The 19963-nt window shown below is 36.1% G+C and overlaps 1 protein-coding gene and 1 long non-coding RNA gene across 23 annotated transcripts in view; one reads left to right on the top strand and one right to left on the bottom strand.

Annotated features, from left to right (window-relative positions):
• Positions 1–19963, top strand: part of NRXN1 (neurexin 1) — a 1135337-nt gene that overhangs the window by 913601 nt on the left and 201773 nt on the right. The gene's annotated exons all lie outside the window — the stretch shown is intronic.
• Positions 12967–18779, bottom strand: LOC122216045. Of its 2 annotated transcripts, XR_006200670.1 has the most exons (4): positions 18685–18779; positions 14786–14940; positions 14064–14119; positions 12967–13054 (listed from the first exon to the last, which is right to left on the bottom strand). It is a non-coding gene; the product is annotated as an uncharacterized LOC122216045 (long non-coding RNA). The 2 variants fall into 2 exon arrangements; XR_006200669.1 differs by lacking the exon at positions 14786–14940.

Below are 19963 nucleotides of genomic sequence, written 5' to 3'. Positions count from 1 at the left end.
CTCCCTCCCTCCCTCCCTTCCTTCCTTCCTTCCTTCCTCCCTTCCACTGCCCTCCTTCTCTTCCTTCCTTCCTTCCTTCCTTCCTCCCTCAATTCTTTACTTCAATTTATCTTCATTCTCACCTTCCTGATATTTTTATAGATTTTTTAAAATTTAAGTATAGCTGGTACATAATGTTACATTAGTTTCAGTTGTACAACATAGTGATTCAACATCTCTGTATGCTATACGCACAAGTGTAGCTACCATCGTTCCCCATACAACACTATTGCAATACCATTGATTAAATTCCCTATGCTGTACCTTTTCTCTCATGACGTATTCATTCCATGACTGGAAGCCTATATTTCTCACTTCCCTTCACCCATTTTGTCCACCCCTCACCCCCACCTTCTAATTTTTTAAATGGCTTTTACTATGTATTATGTATGTATTAGCTGGCCTGACAAAATTTTTAGCACAAAGGAGATTTATAATCTTAATAAAGTTATTTAAAGTCCTAAAAAAAGCTTAATCACCTTCCATTGTTCAATTTAAATATTACCTTTTCTAGGAAGCCCTCTATAATCTTCCTACCCTATGCTGACCACCCTCTTCTCTGAAACTCTTAGTTGATTTAGTCATTGCTATAGAGTAGAAGTCTTACTTACAACAAGTAATGTAGATAGGTCCATTGCTGTATATTTATCTTTTCCAAAGTACCTACACCTAGCATTGATATTATAGGTCTATCTGTGCTTTATATGTGGAAATCATAGATGGAGGGGAAAGTATATATGTGGCAAAGCAGAGTATACTACAATATTTTTCAGATGGTTTACCAAGATCACATGTTGCAAATTGATTGTCCTTGAGTTGGGGCTGTCCATACATGTTTTGCTTCCCTAAATAGTGGCTTATTGAACATTTAAAGTATTTTGAATTACTTATGAACATTTAAAAAATTAGGATGTTTCCCATAAACATCAGTATCTCCACTATGTAAAAGAAAAGAAAAAAAAAACAGTGTACCTGACAAAGTGATCTGCATTCTTATGGTAGAGTAATCAAGTAGAAGTGAGTAGCTGCCAATATCTTTAGACCAACTGGGAAGACTCTCTTTTGTTTGGGATAGCTCTATTTTTCCCCATTCCTAATTTAAAATGCTGTCTGGCCCTCCCAGGCACTTGAGTTTGTGATTGCTGTCCTAAATGCTTAGATAAACGTGGAGTGCCCTGGACTGTTTCAGAATTCCTTTAAGATGTACAAGAATATCTAGTAACATCCTGAACTTGGTGCTACAGTGGTTATCAGATTTTAGATGTAAGAAGAGTGAAATGGTCAGCTTCTGAAAAATGAAGATTCCTTGATCACATGCTGAGGTTACTAAATCAGCAGATCTGGGAAATCTAAATTAAAAAACACACACACACAACAGATGATGGTGATGCATATGTTATTTGTATCACATTTAGTGGAAACTTCTTGTGTCTCTTGATCTCTGGAATCAGACATACCTTGCCTTCACTGATAGAAATAAGTTCAATTTTAATAATAATCATTTTAAAGTATAAAGTCCTAGAGGTAGGAAGAACACGCTGTTGTGCTATGTTTTTATCGACATCTTCATTATTAGACACTTACTTTGTGTATGATATTTTCCCATAATAAATAATTCTTGGATGAATATCCTTATGATTCATTTTTAAAAAGGAAAATGAAAACTCCGTGCTAACCAAATTTATTTAGGGAGTTGTGTGTGTGTGTGTAGATCATATATATATATATCAGATATATATATATATATATATATACTGATATATATATATATATATCTGATATATATATATAATTCAGATATAATTCAGGATAGAATCCATCTTTTTTTAGGCCTAATTTTTCTCAAACTAAATATTTTCATATTGTTACCACTTTCAGTTACTGCTTCCATTATCTATCATTAAAATAAAGCTAAACTTGGAAAATATACTTTTTCCATGATGACTCATTTCTGTTGATTTGGAAGAGGGTCTTAACAATATGTTTCCTTAGTACAGATAAAATCATCTGTATGGTCAAATAAGGGTGAAATTAAACTTTGTCAATTACATCTATAATTCTATAACCATTGCCATTTGCTCGTGGTGCCAAAGCAAATGTAGGTGAGGTTTAATAATATTCACCAGGTTACTACTGGTGGTGTTTGTTTCTTTTAAAATGCAGGACCTCATTGGCAAGCTGGGAATTTATCTCCTTGGATACTGAAAAGAATAGAACATTTCAACTATATGTCAGATCTTTTTTTTTTTTTAATTAAAAAAATTTTTTTACATTTATTCATTTTTGAGAGACAGAGACAGAGCATAAGTGGGGGAGGGGCAGAGAGAGAGGGAGACACAAAATCCGAAGCAGGCTCCAGGCTCTGAGCTGTCAGCACAGAGCCCGACGCGGGGCTTGAACTCACGAACTGCAGGATCATGACCTGAGCCAAAGTCGGACGCTTAACTGACTGAGCCACCCAGGCCCCCCTTTTTAAAATTTTTTGACATTTATTTATTTTTGAGAGACAAAGTGAGACACAGCATGAGTGGGCAAGGGGCAGAGAGAGAAGGGGGACACAGAATCCAAAGCAGGCTCCAGGCTCTGAGCTGCCAGCACAGAGCCTGACGCGGGGATTGAACCCACAGACTGCGAGATCATAATGGCTGAGCCACCCAGGCACTCTTAAACTGTATGTCAGACCTTTGCCTTAACTTTAGCAAAAAGTAACTATCGCATCTATCTACTCAATTTATGAATATTTTGGGTTAATGATATGACTGTCATTGTCCTAGAAGGAATAACATTCATTAGTGAATAACATTAGTTCAGGTTCACATGATGGCCCATGTAGAATAAAGAGAAACTTTATTTCTCTTCATATGATTTTGAGAATGTTGTACATTTACAAAATGGACTCTTTACTTTTTATCTTCACTTCTCAACTTTTATATGATTTCTTTGGCCCACATTTCCAAGAACAATCCCAATTGAGAAGTCAGACTTTTATGGCTCACATTCTGTGTTATTAAACACATGAATCATTTTGGTTTTATGACAAACTAATGGGACCATTGTTCCTATCCTTCAGAAGGTTGTTCTTTGGGGACCTTTTGAGTAAAGAGAAGAATGGAACAAGAAAATAAGATAGCTTCAGCCTAATAATCAGAGGTCAGTGCAGTCTGCAAGAAGATCATTGTTAAGTGTTTCAGCACATTTTACAAAATAGTCTGAGGAATTGCCAGTGTTAGTGTCATTATGGCCAATGATTAAATTCTGTTCAAAGTTAAAGCAAATTGGAAAAGAAGAATAAGTAAAAAGTGTGAGAACGAGAATAAAACAAGGGGGGTTCACCTTTAGATCGCTAACAGAGGACAGTGAGAGGTGATAATTAACATTCCAATTCTGTTGTCATAGATTTGCCTAAACTCCTTGTGTTATTTCCACTCTTTCTAACCACAGACAACTTAAGGAATTAGTATTGATGTGTTACAAATGGCTCATTGAATTACTTTTCCTTTGAGGTCCCAACACCAAGGGTTCCTTCAGAAGACATAGAGAATCTTTTTTTCAGTTTGCATTGTTTTCACTATAGAGAGATTTTTTTTAATATTTGTTTGTTTGTTTGTAGTGCATATGAGTTGGGGAAGGCAGGAAAGAGAGAGAGAGAGAATCCTAAGCAGGCTCTACACTGTCAGCACAGAGCCCCACACAGGACTCAATCCCAGAAGATCATGACCTAAGCCAAAATCAAGAGTTAGATGCTTAACCAACAGCCACCCCGACGCCCCTAGAGAGAATTTTTAAGTGTTGGAAACCAGTTGTGTCCCCACCCACCCACACCAGCTCAACAAAATTGAGAGATTAGATGCAGTACTATTTCCAAAGTCTCCATACTTAAAAAATTCTTTATAGTTTCCAACTAAATTTATTTGTAAGAGAATGATGAATGGGTTTTTCTTTTTTTTTAAGTTTACAAGACTGCATCAATATATTTTTTAAGTTTATTTATGTATTTTGAGACAGAGAGTGAGAGCAGAAGAGGGGGAAGAGAGAAAGAAAGAGAGAGAGAATCCCAAGCAGGCTCTGCACTATCAGCACAAAGCCTGATGTGGAGCTCAAACTCTTGAACCGTGAGATCATGACCTAAGCAGAAATCAAGAGTGGGACGCTCAACCGACTGAGCCACCCAGGTGCCCCACGACTGCATCGATATTTTTTAATGACAACTTTTTGTTAGAAAAAGATGATCTAGTTTGACTTAGAATTATACAGGTCCAATCAAGTAAGTGAAAGTAACATGAAAAAGTCAAATGTCTCTTTCTCCTTCAGAGGAATAATCAATTTGTTTCGGGCAAAAAACAAAAACTATAAATAGGACAACAAAACAGAGTTTTTATTTCTTTCATTTTAAAGTATAACTTTTCAATCATTCTTTCATAAACAGACTACCATCTCTTCTACTCTTAATCAAAATCAAATTTATTTTTCTCTCCAGCTAATGACTTTATGAGTGGCAGGCAGGCTATTTTTTGACACAGGGAATAATTAAGAAGAGCTGAATTGACTAAATGAGAACTGTATTTTTGGTAGACTAGTTAATAATGACTTGGAAGTTTTGTCCTGATTTAGAAAGAAATTAAAGTTACTACATTTCTTCTTTTTAATTTTGATTGACAGACACAAGTGGAAAATCTAGTTACGGTCAAGTAGAACAAGATTCTCTGACTAAATCAAGAAAGGTTTGTTTGGAATTTCATGACAGTCAATGATCAATGACTTGATCAGTAAACTTTCTGGAGAGATGGGTCATCATTTGTGGCCTTAATCTCTAATGTGTTAGTAGCTCCATGCTGAGAACAAACATGTCCACAAATGCTCACTAATCAATCACTGAAAGTATGTGAGTGGTGAGTACCAAATAAAGCTTTGGTGTGCATGAGTCTAGGGTTAGTTGCATTTGATAAATTCATTCTGGCACAAGTAAAGAAAATGTAGTTGGTTTGTCTCTTAACTTTCAATGTTGTCAAAACAAAATCTTCAAGTGACAGTGTTATAAGTACTTTCTGTTAGGTTCTTTGGTGTGTTTCTTTGTTTAGCACAAATTAGAGATGTGTTCCTATTTGCAATTTCAATAAGCAAAGTTAAAAGACATTGATTCTTTCTCTAGTTTTGGAAGGTTAATTCTCCATGTTTCTGCAGACTTACAGTGAGGTCATTTATCCGTTCCCAAATGTGTACAAATGGGTAGCTCTATATTTATTCTGTCTGATTTCTCCTTTTATTGGCTGGGACCATAACAAACTAATTATTATTTTTTATTTATTCACTCTTCCAGATAATGCATTTTGGACAGTAAAAATAATATCAGTTTGATATTCAGTTTGCACATAGGATTTCATGGCTGTCATGCCTGATTAGGGCAAAGGCATTTCTTTCTCTTTGCCTTAAAGCTACAGCAAAATGCTATGAGTAATTTGTACATCAATGACTCCTTCACACCCTTTCTAGGGAGGTGGATAGGCATCAAATGTCTGTTAGGGAATGGTGCCTTCCGAATCAATCAATAAATAATCTGAGGGGCTCCTGGGTGGCTCAGTCGGTTAAGTGTCCAACTTCGGCTCAGGTCATGATCTCACGGTTCATGGGTTCGAGCGCCTCATGGGGCTCTGTGCTGACAGCTCTGAGCCTAGAGCCTGCTTCTGATTCTTTTTCTCCCTCTCTTTCTGTCCCTCCCCTGCTCACACTGTCTCTCTCTGTCTCTCAAAAATAAATAAATGCAAAAAAATTAAAAAAGATAAATAATCTGAGTCTTTTAGTATATTACAGGCTATAATATTAGAGACAGAAATATTTTAACAATGTTAAATGAAGTCAGAAGATGTGTCATAAAAGCCCATCATGTTCTATCCCTAAACCAGCCCTCCTGGCAAAACAAAAGGAAATTTGAATTTAGATCACTTTCAGGATTTCTTGAATAACAACTTTGAATAAACTGATTCTTTGACTTGGGAACTTTATGCACCTCACTCTGAACAATTTATTCGTCTCAGGAAATTTTATTTCTTCTCTCTGTGCAACTCAGCCCTACTCAGCTTCCTTCATTTCTCGGGGGGGAAATGTGTTGGTTTTGTGTAGCTGCATAGCAACTTAATTAAGTAAATGATTTTATGAAGGGAGAACTTAATTAGAAGATGAACTTTCTAACTATTTCTTCCTTTTACTTTTCCTAGCAAGAGATATTGTCAGAGAAAATTGGACAGTATTTTAGAGATGAAAAGAGAATACATATCTATTGTTTTGAAGACTGGGCAAGTAGGAAAAGTAGGCCAAGTCCCTGGGCTGCATTTGTGGACCATTTTCTTTTCACTGATATGTTTGACATCTACACAAAATATAAGACAATAGAGTTGGCCAAGATTAAATGTAGGCTTTGCATTATCCATGTTATGTCTCAATTTTCTTGCAAGAATACTTTTTTTTTTCTCCTCAGTAGAATTATTTGACTATAAACCGATGAGTGAATCCATAAATATCCTTCTCTTCTACAATGAAATTTTAAAACACTACAACCAAGATAATCATAGCCTTTGCTTTGATCAGACATCAGTAGGCAGCTTGTTTATACTCTATAGTTTGTAAGAAAAAAATCAATATGTGTTTTTTTCTGCTATAGTATTTGGATATGGTGTCCCCCAACCCTAAAATATTTCTTCTATCCTTATCCTTAAGTCTCTTGTAATGACTTGTAGAAAAATGTTTCTTACCAGCTATTTTTTTTTATTTTACCAAGTTATCCAGTGTCTAGTAGAGTACCTCAATAAATATTTATTCAACGAATGAATCAATACCTCTGTTTAATACCAAGAATTCAGCCTAATCTTAAATAATAGTAAGCTGTTGCCTTGCAACTGCTCATGACAGCCTTAGGATTGGAATGAGAAGCCCACATTATATTCTGAAGTGTAATATTTTTGCTTTCTTATCCAAAACATTCCAATAAACTAGCAGGAATTGTTGGTGGTGGGGGAGGAATAGCAGAGGGGTGAAATGCCATTTGCTCAGATTTTTAGGAATAGATTAGACATCCATCTCTTCTGGTGTTTTAAGCAATTACCGGCCAGGTGTATATCAGCTGTGTTATGTCAGGACTTTCTAATGCCATTGGACTTTTTTATCAATGATGATATCAGAAAATAGTCAACCCCGGACTGAGTTTGTGGGTGTAAAAGGGATAAAGTAGACATCATTAAGCAATGTTTGCAGCTAGGAGATTTAGGAGGAAAATGTGTGTGTGGTGAGAGAAAGAGGATTAGGAAAAAGCAATGACTTCTGAGGGTTGTGTCAGTGTCTCACTTTTGGAATAGGGCTGGGAGTCTGCCTCCTGCAATCTACTTATTTGGTCCCCAGACTGGTAATCAACACTTGGTCTACATTTTATCAAATGACTGCTTGAAGCATGGTGAGGGTTTTCTTAATAGAGTTTTGCTAGTAGTTTGTGTGCCATGCTGTGGAACCCATTCCACAGCAAGGCACTGACTTTATAAGAAATTTTGTTCAGTTTTCTATTACCTGGAGTCTTTATTGAATCAGTTCTGCATAATATCTTTAATGGTGACCATGTATCTCTGTTAGATATGTGGTAAGGAAAGACCTCTTTCTTGGTACTATGATTTTTCAAATTAATTTTTTAAAGTTTATTTATTTATTTTGAGAGAGAGCATGCTGGAGAGGGGCAGAGAGAGAGAGGGGGAAAGAGGGAATTCCAAGTAGCCTCTGCTCTATCAGCGTAGAGCCGGACATGGACCTTGATCTCATGAATCATGAGATCATGACCTGGGCCAAAACCAAGAGTTGGACTCTTAACTGACTTAGCCACCCCCACACCCCACCAATTATTTTTGATTAGTATGGGCAGCTATATCTCAAAGCACTTTTTATTGCTTTTCAGAAAAAAATTATAGTTCTAAATTCAGACCACACAAGTGATATTACTTGAATAGTTGACTTAATTTTGGACTACCTTGAAATTCTTTGCCTTGATAGCTTGAGGTTTCTGTATCTAGATGTTCATCTTCCCAGGATATACCAGAGTAGCCTTCTCTGTTTGAATCAGACTTTATGTTTAATTACTTTCAAGTAGCCAGGCAAGAGAAGGCCCCAGCTGTACCTGTTCCTAATTAACTCTTATTAGGTGTTCTGCTTCACTGAAGGTTTCCAAAATAAAGAGGAGTTCAAGACATAAGCAAAACAGTGTTGTCAAGTTTTGGCTTTGCCAGTGAGATGTGTGATTTGGAAAAATAATTCCTCAAAGCTTCAGTTTCCATAGCTGCAAATAGCACATTTTTTTCAGGTGATAACGAAGACACTTCCGGCTCTGGAAGTCTATGACCTCTTGAGCGTTTATGTGGTTATAAGGTCTCCCCCATGAGAAAGCCTTTCTTTACCTGGCCCAAAACAGAGATCTTCCTTCTTCCTTGCCCATGGCTTTAATTTAACTTTCTTTTCCAGGGCACGAACTGACTTATTAACTTTTTCCTGAATTGTCGCTCCAGATCAGAGTCTAAAAATTATTAGGATTTTAACAGATCCTTGTGCACCTGGAAAAGAGTCCATATAGCACCCTGTAGGCTGGTGAAGACTATGGGTGTAGTGGTGTGCCATATCTACTCCACCCAAGTTATTAACACAATTAATTCCCCTGGAGGATTTTTAGTAGTTGTTCTGATCTAACAAACTTTCATGCCTTAACTTCTCTTTTGATCTTTTCTGCAATCTAGATTGCCCACTAGTCAACAACCTCCATGTTGTCGATTGTACAGAGACCCATTCCCAATCCATATATAACCTAAGAACAAAGGGTTCCTGTGGATGTCAGTCCTGCCCTATTCCAACAGCTTGCCTCAGGTGTTTCCCCTACATCTTCAACCTGCCAGTCCAATCTTAAGCCAGCTGCATGGAGATTTGTTATATCCAACTTCATAAGGCAGCATTCTTTGCTGCTTGCATCTGACACCTGACAGGTCTATTTGTCTTAGATCAGTCCTTATACTCTTGGTCCTGATTAGCAATATCCTCACTACCTCCCTGGTACTACCCCTGCCCTCTCCTTAAGATATCAACTTCCAAACCAAGTATAATGTTAGGCACACAGCAAATGTCATCAGCTAGGTGGAAATATGTTCTGTTTTGTTCCATTAAGTGTTACTTTGAGAGTAAAAGGTAGCCATTCCTTAAGGCTTAAATTGCATAGATCTCAGCAGGCAGGATAGATAGAAGTAGACAGCAAGGAAGAAGAGCCCATAAATCCTGAGGTTTAGAACTTCCCTGACTTTTTGTCTCACTGGACTTCTCTCCATACTCTCTTACAGGATCTATAGACGCTAGGCTTTTGCATCACTTTTTATTTCTAGGAAGCTACTCTGAGAAAGTCAAGGTCTCCAAGGAATATAGGAAACACAACTGAGAACTGAAGCAATATATGACCAAGAAGTCTTTTTTTTTTGTCCTGAAGTTCACAGCAAAATAAGATATTGTAAGGAGGCAAGAGTTTAGGATGTGAACTAGCTCATGAAGAAACATATGAGGTAGCATAACTGCACACACTTGACCATCTCCACGTGTACTTTAATTTTAAGTTCACTTCCATGGATTTTTCAATGCCTTAATGTCTGTTTTGAAATTATGATGTTCCCACCGCCGTGGGATCTATACAATTAGCACACTTTGGCAAGAGCAAAATAAAGTTTAGGTCAAATGTATTTCAATTCCTGTGTAAACAACGCATGGCAGCTGGAAGTTGTTTTAGAATTGCAGATGGGAATAGGTAATTCTGCATCCCTATGTGTATCAAAACGCACATGCTCAAAACCACCACAAATCGAACTTTTTCTTCATACCTGTTCGATAGAGTTGTTGGGACCATTTATTTCTTTAACTACTATTGACTTATCCTAACAGTAGACCAACCGATATCTACCAGGCCTTTGTTAGATGTTTGTCCTTTTTTCTCCCCCCTGAATAAAGCCTTGGGCATGGGAGTAGAAATCAGTAATTGCAAATTTTTAATTCCTGACAGGCAGGGTTTTACTCTCTCTGGCCTTTAACAGCCCATTTAGCCTCTTCAGCCTTTACCCATCAGCAAAATGTAAATAGCTGAATTAATGTGAATAAAGGGCTTTGAAGATGAAAACTCTTCTGCACTATAAGTGGCAACAGAGCCTTTCTTCCTTTATTGAAAAAACATTTATTGAGCTTAGTGTCAATTCTGTGCAGAGCACTTTAGGGAATCATAGAGATGTACATTGCCAAGGTTTCTGTCCTTGAGGGAGGGTCACTCCCATCTTCGTGACACCCAAACCTAAACTGGGAAGTAGTGACTATTTCAACATTGGGCTTGGCTAGCGATTGCATGACTGGTTACGTCTTGAAGATACACATTTACCAAAGAAAACACTAATTCATTATCCACAATCATAAACTCAGAAGTAAGGTTTGTTTGTCAGTGATAGTCAAAGTCAAAACTCTAGCCCCTCAGGATGCTCCAGGACAAAAGTGTTAATGATTAACGAAGTTAGGAAGGAGCTACGTTAATACCATTCTCTTAAAGATTTACAGTGAATATGCTTACAGTTTTTCAACCCAAACTGAGAAACACATTTTTGCAAATCTCCTCTAATTTTACTCCATTGAATATTTACATCCAAATAATTCTAGAATCTTACAGAATTAAAGTGGGTTTCAGAGGTGTCCAAGTTATGTCTGAAAAATGGTTGCAGGGAGGAATAAGCTTCTCTTAATATGGACCAATAAAGACATATTTAAGTCAAATAAAGTGGGCAATGTTTTTTTTTCTTAATTTTTTAAAATGTTTGTTTATTTTTGAGAGAGAGAGAAACAGAGCATGAACAGGGGATGGGAAGAGAGAGAAGGAGACACAGAATCCAAAGTAGGCTCCAGGCCCTGAGCTGTCAGCACAGAGCCCAACGTGGGGTTCAAACTCACAAGCTATGAGATTATGACCTTTAGCTGAAGTCGGGTGCTCAACCATCTGAGCCACCCAGGTACACTGAATATTTTTATTGGCTTTTATTTGAACTGTTTATAGGGTGGCTAAATACTTGAGTAGCTACAGTACATAATCCTAATGTGGCCCAAAATAGGCCCTCTCTTATTTTTTCATGGTAAGCCTATAAAGACTTTTTTTTTTACATTTTATTTTTTTATTTTTAAAGATTTTTATTTTCAAGTAATCTCTATACCCAATGTGGGGCTCAAATTCACCACCTGGCGTCACATCCTCCACCGACTGAGCCAGACCAGGTGCCTCTGTTATTTTATTTTTTTTAAGAAAGCAGATTGGTCCATCAACTTGATTTTCACATTTCATCCCAATGTCTCTGTATGTTTGAATCATTAATTTAGTTTTTTATTATGACACATGGAGCATGGTTCATGAAACTTAGCAAATAAATTGTTCAAGCAAAATAATTTTCTTCTTTAACATGTTAGTTCTCCACCCTTTCTGAGTATCTGACCATTATTTTATTTTAATACAAAATTTCTATATAAAATTGACTTTAATTTTCTACTAATCTATTTTCTCTGTGGGAAAAACTACCCTTTTAGTTATATTCCAGTAGAAATCTTCCAAGGCAGTAAATTTTACCATCTTTGCTTCACTAAATTATGTTCAACTTCAGTAGAGTATGCGTTTGGACTAGTCAGAACTGTATCCAATTATTCAGTTTAAGCAGAGGTGATAGGAACTTTAAGCAAAGAAAGCTGACTTTACTTCCCTCTAGTTTTATATAAGTAGGACTTCAAGACAAAATGCTTTAGTTTTCAAATAAATATTGTAAAACTGAGGTTTTCAAATAGAATAATTTCCTTTCTTTGGCTTTCTGTGCCATCAACAAAGACATCATCAAAAACATGAGGTTTTCTTTGAGTTTTACCACCTTGAGGATTAATTTGCTTCAGTTTGGTTTGCTATTCATGATAAGTGTATTCATTTTTTTAAACTGTGTGTTTATTAGGAGTATTTGGATTTAAATTCATGTTGTCCATGGTATTCTTTTTGAGCATCAAAATGCATGCAGAAAGCAAAATGAGAGTAATTTCACTCCTACTTTACGTTCCTAAGAGGCAAATCATCCACATCTTGGAACTCCATCTGTATAAATATTTGTCGTTTAAATCCTGCCTTTCATTGCCAAAGGCAGTGAGATGGTCAAGCTTCTGCCCACATGCTTCCTGATGTTATTGTATTAGCTAAGATTCTTTTTAATGTAAAATGGTGGAAATTTTAACTCAATCTGGCTAAAGCATCAGAGCAAATGTATTGGCTAATGGATTCAAGAAAAAAGCTGGATGCAGGAGAAGAAAGATGTCCTTATGACTCACTGTCTTTCTCTTTTTATTTTCCCACATTTCTATGACTTGCCATGGTACCACCAACCTCACGTCTTCTCAGATATGTTTTCTGAACTATAGCTTCCATCATGTGCCAGGCGACATCAAGTAAGACAAACATCCCAGTTCTCAAAGATCTCTCTGCTTAACATGGCACCTTATAAATATTTGATCAAGGTGTCATGTATCTTATTTTTTTTCTGTTACCAAGATAACCCCTCTTTCAGCCATTTTACATGTGGAAATCTATGATGAAAGGATAAGAATGAAGAATGAAAGACCCAAGGGAGTGAAGTAAGGGAAATTCCTTTTACTAGGTTCATCTCTGCGCGGTGCTCCTTGGGAACTGTTTAAAAGTCCTTTGCCATCAGGCCAATCTTAAAACTGCTTTTTTCTCCTGACCAATTTAGTTTTGCTTCTTACCTTATCTGACCTTTATTATACCCAGAAGAAAATGTAAGAGAATATTTTACTATGATTGAAGTAGCGTAAAAACAAAGTAGCATAAAAGCTTTCATATTTATTTATTTCATTGTAGTTCTACAGCACAGTCCTAAGACTTCCTGGCAGTTCTTGTATCTTTTATATTGACAGATGAATGATAAGAAGTCTAGTAAGGTATCTAGAAAAGAAGACATATTAAAACAGTAACCTATTGCCAGTTTTCTATGGAACCTTGACGATATCAAAGAAGCTGAGAAGATACTGGTAAATCTCAGAAAGCCCAACTCTGAGTAACTCAAGTAGATAGGCAGAACTATATTCAAAATCAAAACATTTTTCATCACGCCATTTCAAGGGGCAAAAAATTCCACACCATGTCAAGCAGGATTTTGAAAATTTCTAGGTCATTTACGATTTAATAATGCTTTTAAATTTTGCTCTTTTTGTTTTTAATGAGGGCAATGTTTGGTACAAAGGTAAAGTGGGTATTAAATAAAAAATGCATTGTTGCTTTTCACTTTACCTTGTCCCTTTAGGGGTCCCCCATGTTTTAGTTCAGATTCAGTTATTGTCATATATTCAGTTGATAGGCTCTGATTCCCATTATCATCCCAGTGGTTAGAGGGACCAGGAGTGACTGGGGAACTGCAAAGCAGAACTATTAAATTTATATTTACTGCTAATCATTTCAACTCCTGGCAGACAGCCTAATTGCTAGCACAAAGAGGATGCTCGTGAGAATCATGGTCATATAACTTGCCCAGTGACTTTCAGTAAGATACATGGTTTGTGAAAGCTCTTGGCTTATTGGGAGAGTAAATATTATTGCAGCTTGAGTTTCCTTGTGCTGTTTCCAACTCAGGATTTATTAAATATAATTTAACAAAATATCTAATTTAAAGAGATGAGACAAAATGTGATTAGTAGTTTCCCATCCTATGTTTTTGGGATGGGCAGCAATACATAAGCTCCTTAAAAGACCAAAAATGAATCTAGGGCTTTTTCTATGCATAATTCCCATTAATGTTAATAGCTTTTTGTGGGCACAGTTTCTATTAATGTTAATGAGATACACGCTGGAAGAAAAGAAAACTGATCTCCCTTTGCTTCAAGTATTTTCCAGTGTAGCCTGAGAATGAACATCTAATAATAAAATATACTGACTCCATAGACAGGGAATTATTCACCTCCTTCTTTTGTTTTCATTCTGTTTTGGCTTTGCTCAAGTTGTATTTCTGGAAATCTACAAAAAAAAGTACAACTATATCAGTTGTCTCAGCAGTAGCAACTGTTTATTCAACCAGGGATCTCCCATGTTTAGTGTATTACAAGACAATTTTTCTTTTATCTGCAGAACTGTACCAGTAGCTAACACTTGACCAGAGCTTATGTTGTAAGTGTTGGAACAATACTTAACTATGAAGGAAGGTGAGTTATAGTCAGGAAAAAAAAGACACGGAAGGTGTTTTCTTGACATTTAGTCAAGGTCAATCAAACATCTGCAGGGAAAGAGCAATACTCTTATATGCGCTGTGTTCTTAATATGCCAATTTCTGTATTAATGTTTAATGTATTAATGTTTTATATATGTTTACAATCCTGCCTAGGGATAGCCTTTTAAGAGTCAGTCTAGGGGCCAAAATGAATCAAATACATTTTTATTCTAAACACTGTAATTTCGCTTCCTTTACTATTGTTGTTTTCCTCTCTTCTGTTCTATGGTCTCTAGAATAAAGCAGCATATTTCCTAACGCAGTAAACAGGTCACTCAAAAGTCACTCAGAATTTTCCAAAGCAAACAAAAGAATAACTACTCCTTGTTAAAAAAAGTTCTTAGGTTATACCACAAAAAAGCCCCCCCCCACACACACACAATGATAAATAGATTGAACTTCATCAAAAAACTCACATCCAAATAGTATCCAGATTCTCTCATATTACCCTGGCATGAATGTGGGCATATGTGTACATGTGGTCAACTCTGTGGGCATATTTTCCATTTTCTTTTCTTTAATTTTCTTTATTTCTAATTTCCATCCCATCTGTAACTTGGTATTCATGTCCCTAGATCAGCATATAAATGAGAATTTCATTAACTTTAAAGCTTAACTGTAACCAAAAATATTAATATTAAAGCCAGAATCTTAGTTAAAATGTTTTTGTGGAAAAAGACATGATCTTTCCTCTCTTTCTTGTCACTGGGTTGTCCCAGTTTCATCTGCCTTTTCAGTTTCTGGCTAAAAAAATGTCTTGAAAGAGAAATAGCTAGATCCCTGTTATCCCCAGGATTTCATATCCTGTCAGCCCTGCTTTCTGGTGCAAGGCCAGACATCTAATCTTATATGCTTAAAGGCACATGGGAGAGAAAACTCTGGAAATATAAGTCTGTGCTACTAAGAGATTTTAAATGAAAAAAGAAGATAATGTAGATTTTATTCAAGTGTACTAATTTTACATTCAAATGCTACTACTGAAATTTAGGACTGCTGAGAATCAACATTGTGATTTGATGGTTAAGGTTGCTGCCACATTTTCAATAAATGAAATATTGAATATAGGACTATTACAGTCACTGGCACTGTGCCAGTATTAAGAAGAATATAAGGAAATATAGACAGTTCCAAGTGGGAATCTTTGTGTGTGTGGAGATATACACACACACACACACACACACATGTACATTATATGTGCACATATATGCACATATATGTATATATAGACACACATATATAAGCAAAAATAACAACAGCAAAATGTGAATATTGCTAAAGATAATAAGTACTTGATTAATGAATGTATAATGAGTCATGAATCAATGGTTGAATAAATTCAAAGGAGCTAAAGAATTTCTAGATGCTGAGGTCACAGCAAGAGATTATGAAATGGTCTTTGAGGAATGTCTTAAGACCAAAATTGTGGTAGTGGGAGGGAAAAGATCTATTTCAAACATTTTAAGTTAAATTTGGTACATATTTACTTACAAAACAACGCTAGATAATAGTATGTATGATTTCTATTATAAGACATTCTGGAAAATGCAGAACTATAGGGAGAAAAATCTGAAGGATGGTTGTCAGGGGCTAGTGACAGAGGAGGGGAAAAACAGTAAGGTTCTGAAATGCATTCTTTGTTGTGCTAGGCACTATGGATATAAGAAAGCATGCCTGCCTTAAAAGAGCCTATAATCTAGTTTGTTAAATTAATCCAAATTAATATGCATGTAGAGGGGAAGATCAATAAGTTGAAATATAGGCATAGTGGATTCTGTTGCACTTTTTGGTGAATCATTTACCCTGTGTCAGCCTATCCTTTTCATTAGGTAAAGTAATAAGATTGACCAATAGATGAATTTTGATATCACTTTTGTTTCTAAAAATTTATGGTCCTATTATTATGGTCCATGTGTTAATAATGAGAAGAAGTGGGCTTTCTTGAGAAGCCACCTGTGATATACACTGAAATATAAATTACATGAAAAATGATGTTCGGAGGTTAGGCAAAGTAAGCACAAAATAACTTTGAGATTCAACTCTCAGTTTCAGTTGCCTATTTGTGGCCACTAGGAGTGTAGGATTTAGTTGGGAAAATATGATATCCCATATTTTTATTAAGGTCAACTGTAGCCATCAATTTCAATCCTCAGTCTCTTCATAGTCTACTAGCAGCATTTTACATGGTTGAATATCCCCTCCTTTGCAAAACACTTTTTCACTTGGTTTCTAGGACCACAGACTTTTTTTCTTTGATTGCTTCTTCACAGTCTCTTTTTCTGTTTTTTTTCTGATGTTTAATTAGTAGAGAACCCTCGTCCTGAGTCCTAGAGCTGAGTCCCATCTCTTTTCTCTTTATGCTCCTTCCCCTGGACCCCATTCTCTCTCATGACTTTAACAACATCTTTATGTGATGCCTTCATATTTGACCTCTAGATCTAGACTTACATCCCCAATTTACTACCCAATCCTGTACAAACTCTAGTTGTCCAAAATTAATCAGATATTCCTTTTCCAGTATACTCCTTCTACAATATTAGCTATCTCAGAAGTTGGCATTCAATACTGTTGCTTTTCCCAAAAACACTGAGGTCATCTTGAGTTCTTCCTTTATCCCATTTCCAATATGACAGCAAATCTGGTTGGCCCTATCTTAACATGATTTGATTATAATTAAAATGTAATAGAAATTTAACCACCTCTCACTATTTCAATAGCCTACTAATTCTTCTCTGTACTTCATTCTATTCCCGAAGAAATTAAGAATGATCTTTTAAAAATTTAAATCATAATTATATCAGTCATCTGCTTAAAATCCCCCACATACCGCTAGCCATTATCACCCAGGGTAGAATCCCAAATTCTTCCACTGACCTGTAAGTTCCTATATGATTTTATGATCTTCCTCTGCCTCCACACTCATACACACCTCTTTACTTCTTAATTACTCTATTCCAACCATACTGCCTCTTTCAACATGCCATGTTTTCTTCTATCTCCAAGCCTTTGTATGTGATCTTTCGTTTACTCAGAACCCTTTTCCTCTAGACACTCACACAGTTCTTTACCTCACCACTTGTGATCTTCATAGAGTCATCTTTTAGTGAGGTGTTTGCCAGTGTGTTTTGCAGTGCTATTTACTAACATTTCCTCTTCTCCTTTCTTATTTTCTTACCAGATCACATACTGTGTATTTCATGTATTTATCCAAGTTACTTTGTTTCCCCATTCTAGAATGAAAGCTGTAGGAGGCCAGAGGTTTTGCCTTTTGTTTCTGTTGTTCCCCAAGGTCAATAGAAGATGTCTGGTGTCTCAAGAACATATGTTAATGGATGCCATATCTGGTAACTGCAAGTTAATCTTTGCCCAACAAGTATTGCAGAACCCACCCAGAACAAGCAATCTGCTGCTAGTGGTCTCAACGCACTTTTCCCATTTGTGCATTTCATGTCGGATGAGATTTAAATGCCTTCACAACAGCCAAACAGGAAGAGCAAAGCCCCGTGTTTTGTGAAAATAGCAAGCGGGGAAGAGATTACAATTCATGTGGGTGATCTCTAGGACACCTGAAAAAGAACTTTTTGCTAGTTGGCTTGAGATAATTAGCATAGTCAAGTGTCAAGCATTGCTCTGGACCTCATTAACACATCTCCTCGGGGAGGCATTTTTACTTGGAAAAATTAGCCTTTCCTCTCCAAAAGCACTGAAAAGACATCTTCCTCTAGCTAGCCTCTGGTGAGAATCTGAGCTTCTCCATTATCACATCTGGTAACAGAAGAGAATATACTTTGATTCATTGTCACATTCAGATAAGTGAAGAAAGAAGCTTCTCCACAAGTGTGAATAGATTTTGGTAAACAAATGGATTTTTTTTTTCTTTTTTGAAAGGATATTTAAACAGCAAGTGTCTCTGCTCTGGTGCAGCTTGGCTGTCTAGACTTGAAGGACTGCCTTCGGTTGTGTTCAGCATATGTTATCACCAAGCATACTTTTTATGAAAATGTACTGACGGTGCGACTTCCTCTCCAAAGATTTTTGAGGAGATTCTCTAAAGAAAATTGCCCTCTCGCTTTGTTTGTCTAATAGGTGCTACTCCATTTCTGCTGCACATTGTTTCCTATTGCACCGTAAATAACCCATAGTTTTATTGACCTTTGACAATCTTTAGGAAAGGTCTAGATTTTGTGGTTTGCTTTAGATTTACTACAAGTACATCAATGATTCAATCTCACTAAACATTAATAATAAGTCACTAGGATGTTTTCTTCCTTCCCAATCAAAAGAATCACAGTCTGTATCCCTCATGTACTTTACTTACACTGTCTTGGATAAGAAGCTTGTATTCTGAGCAGCAAGTGTTTAAGGTAGTTGAAACACAAGGAAGAAGGTGTGAATTCAAGTTCTGCCACTGGCTGGCTGTATGATCTTTGCTAAATTCTCTGTAACTTTGCTTCAACATCTATAAAGTGGGGATTATTACATAATCTGTTTAGTTATTGTGAGGACTAAATGAGGTAAGTGTAGTGCTTAAAATGGTGTCTATCCTGCTCTAAGTGCTTAGTAATGTTAACTCCACTTATTATTACCCCATTGCAAGTTCAAATGTCAGCAATTAACCAAAGCCACTCTTAATCACTGGATCTTATGAAATGATCAGTAGCTTAACCCAAATTTCCTTAGAATGTTTTAATGGAAATAAAGGTTTCGTGGAATTCAGGAGGACAGAGTAAGTGAAAGGTTTTGTTTAAAAATACATAAAAGGACTAGTTTTTCGTGACTTACACTGAATCTGTGTTTTAATAAATTCCAAATAGGAGATAATATTTAAGGAAATAGAGAATATGTATTATTGTCAAATCCATAAGTTCAATGACCCTATCAAATATACACTCATGTTTAAATAGCAAATGAAGACAGTGGGAATGGATATTTCACATTGTGAATAGCATTATCTCTATTACATAGCAGAGGCCTATTTTAAAAAGTAATTATTTTTAACACTTCTAAGAACGAATTTAAGTTAATATGTTTATCCCTAAAAATAAGCTATAAACTGTATCGTGGTTAATAATTTGTTTCCTCTTTCACTGTAAATAACCCATAGTTTTATTGGCTTTTGGCAATCTTTGGGAAGAGTATGTGTGCATGTATGCTTCGTGCGTATGTGTGTGCATTTGAGTCTTTGAACATTTGCCAGAGCGAGTCCTAATCATATTTTATAAAGATGTATATAGTAAAGTATACTTTTTAACCTTGAGATTTAATGGATATCTTCCTCTAGCTCATATATGTTTTGTTTGAAAGCAGTCTACAAATAGGAATATGCAGAGGTTACATTTACATGAGAAACAGGGAAAGTGAGAATAATTTCAAACACAATATTGTCTTTTACTGTTTATTGTTCGCTTCTTCATCAACAATAGAAATCTATTAACGATTGCTCTAAGCAGAATTTATGATGGATTACAGAGAACTAATTGTGTGCACATGTGAAAATATAACAGGATATTTCTTTCATTGAATTAAAAACATGTTTCTTTTTTTTAATGTTTATTTATTTTTGGGAGAGAGAGAAACTGCATGTGGAGAGAGGGGCA

Source organism: Panthera leo, chromosome A3 (genome assembly GCF_018350215.1).
Source record: "Panthera leo isolate Ple1 chromosome A3, P.leo_Ple1_pat1.1, whole genome shotgun sequence".
NCBI classification, from domain to species: Eukaryota; Metazoa; Chordata; class Mammalia; order Carnivora; family Felidae; genus Panthera; species Panthera leo.
The sequence above is the reverse complement of the archived record's forward strand: the minus strand, read 5'-3'. Positions and strand labels throughout refer to the sequence as shown.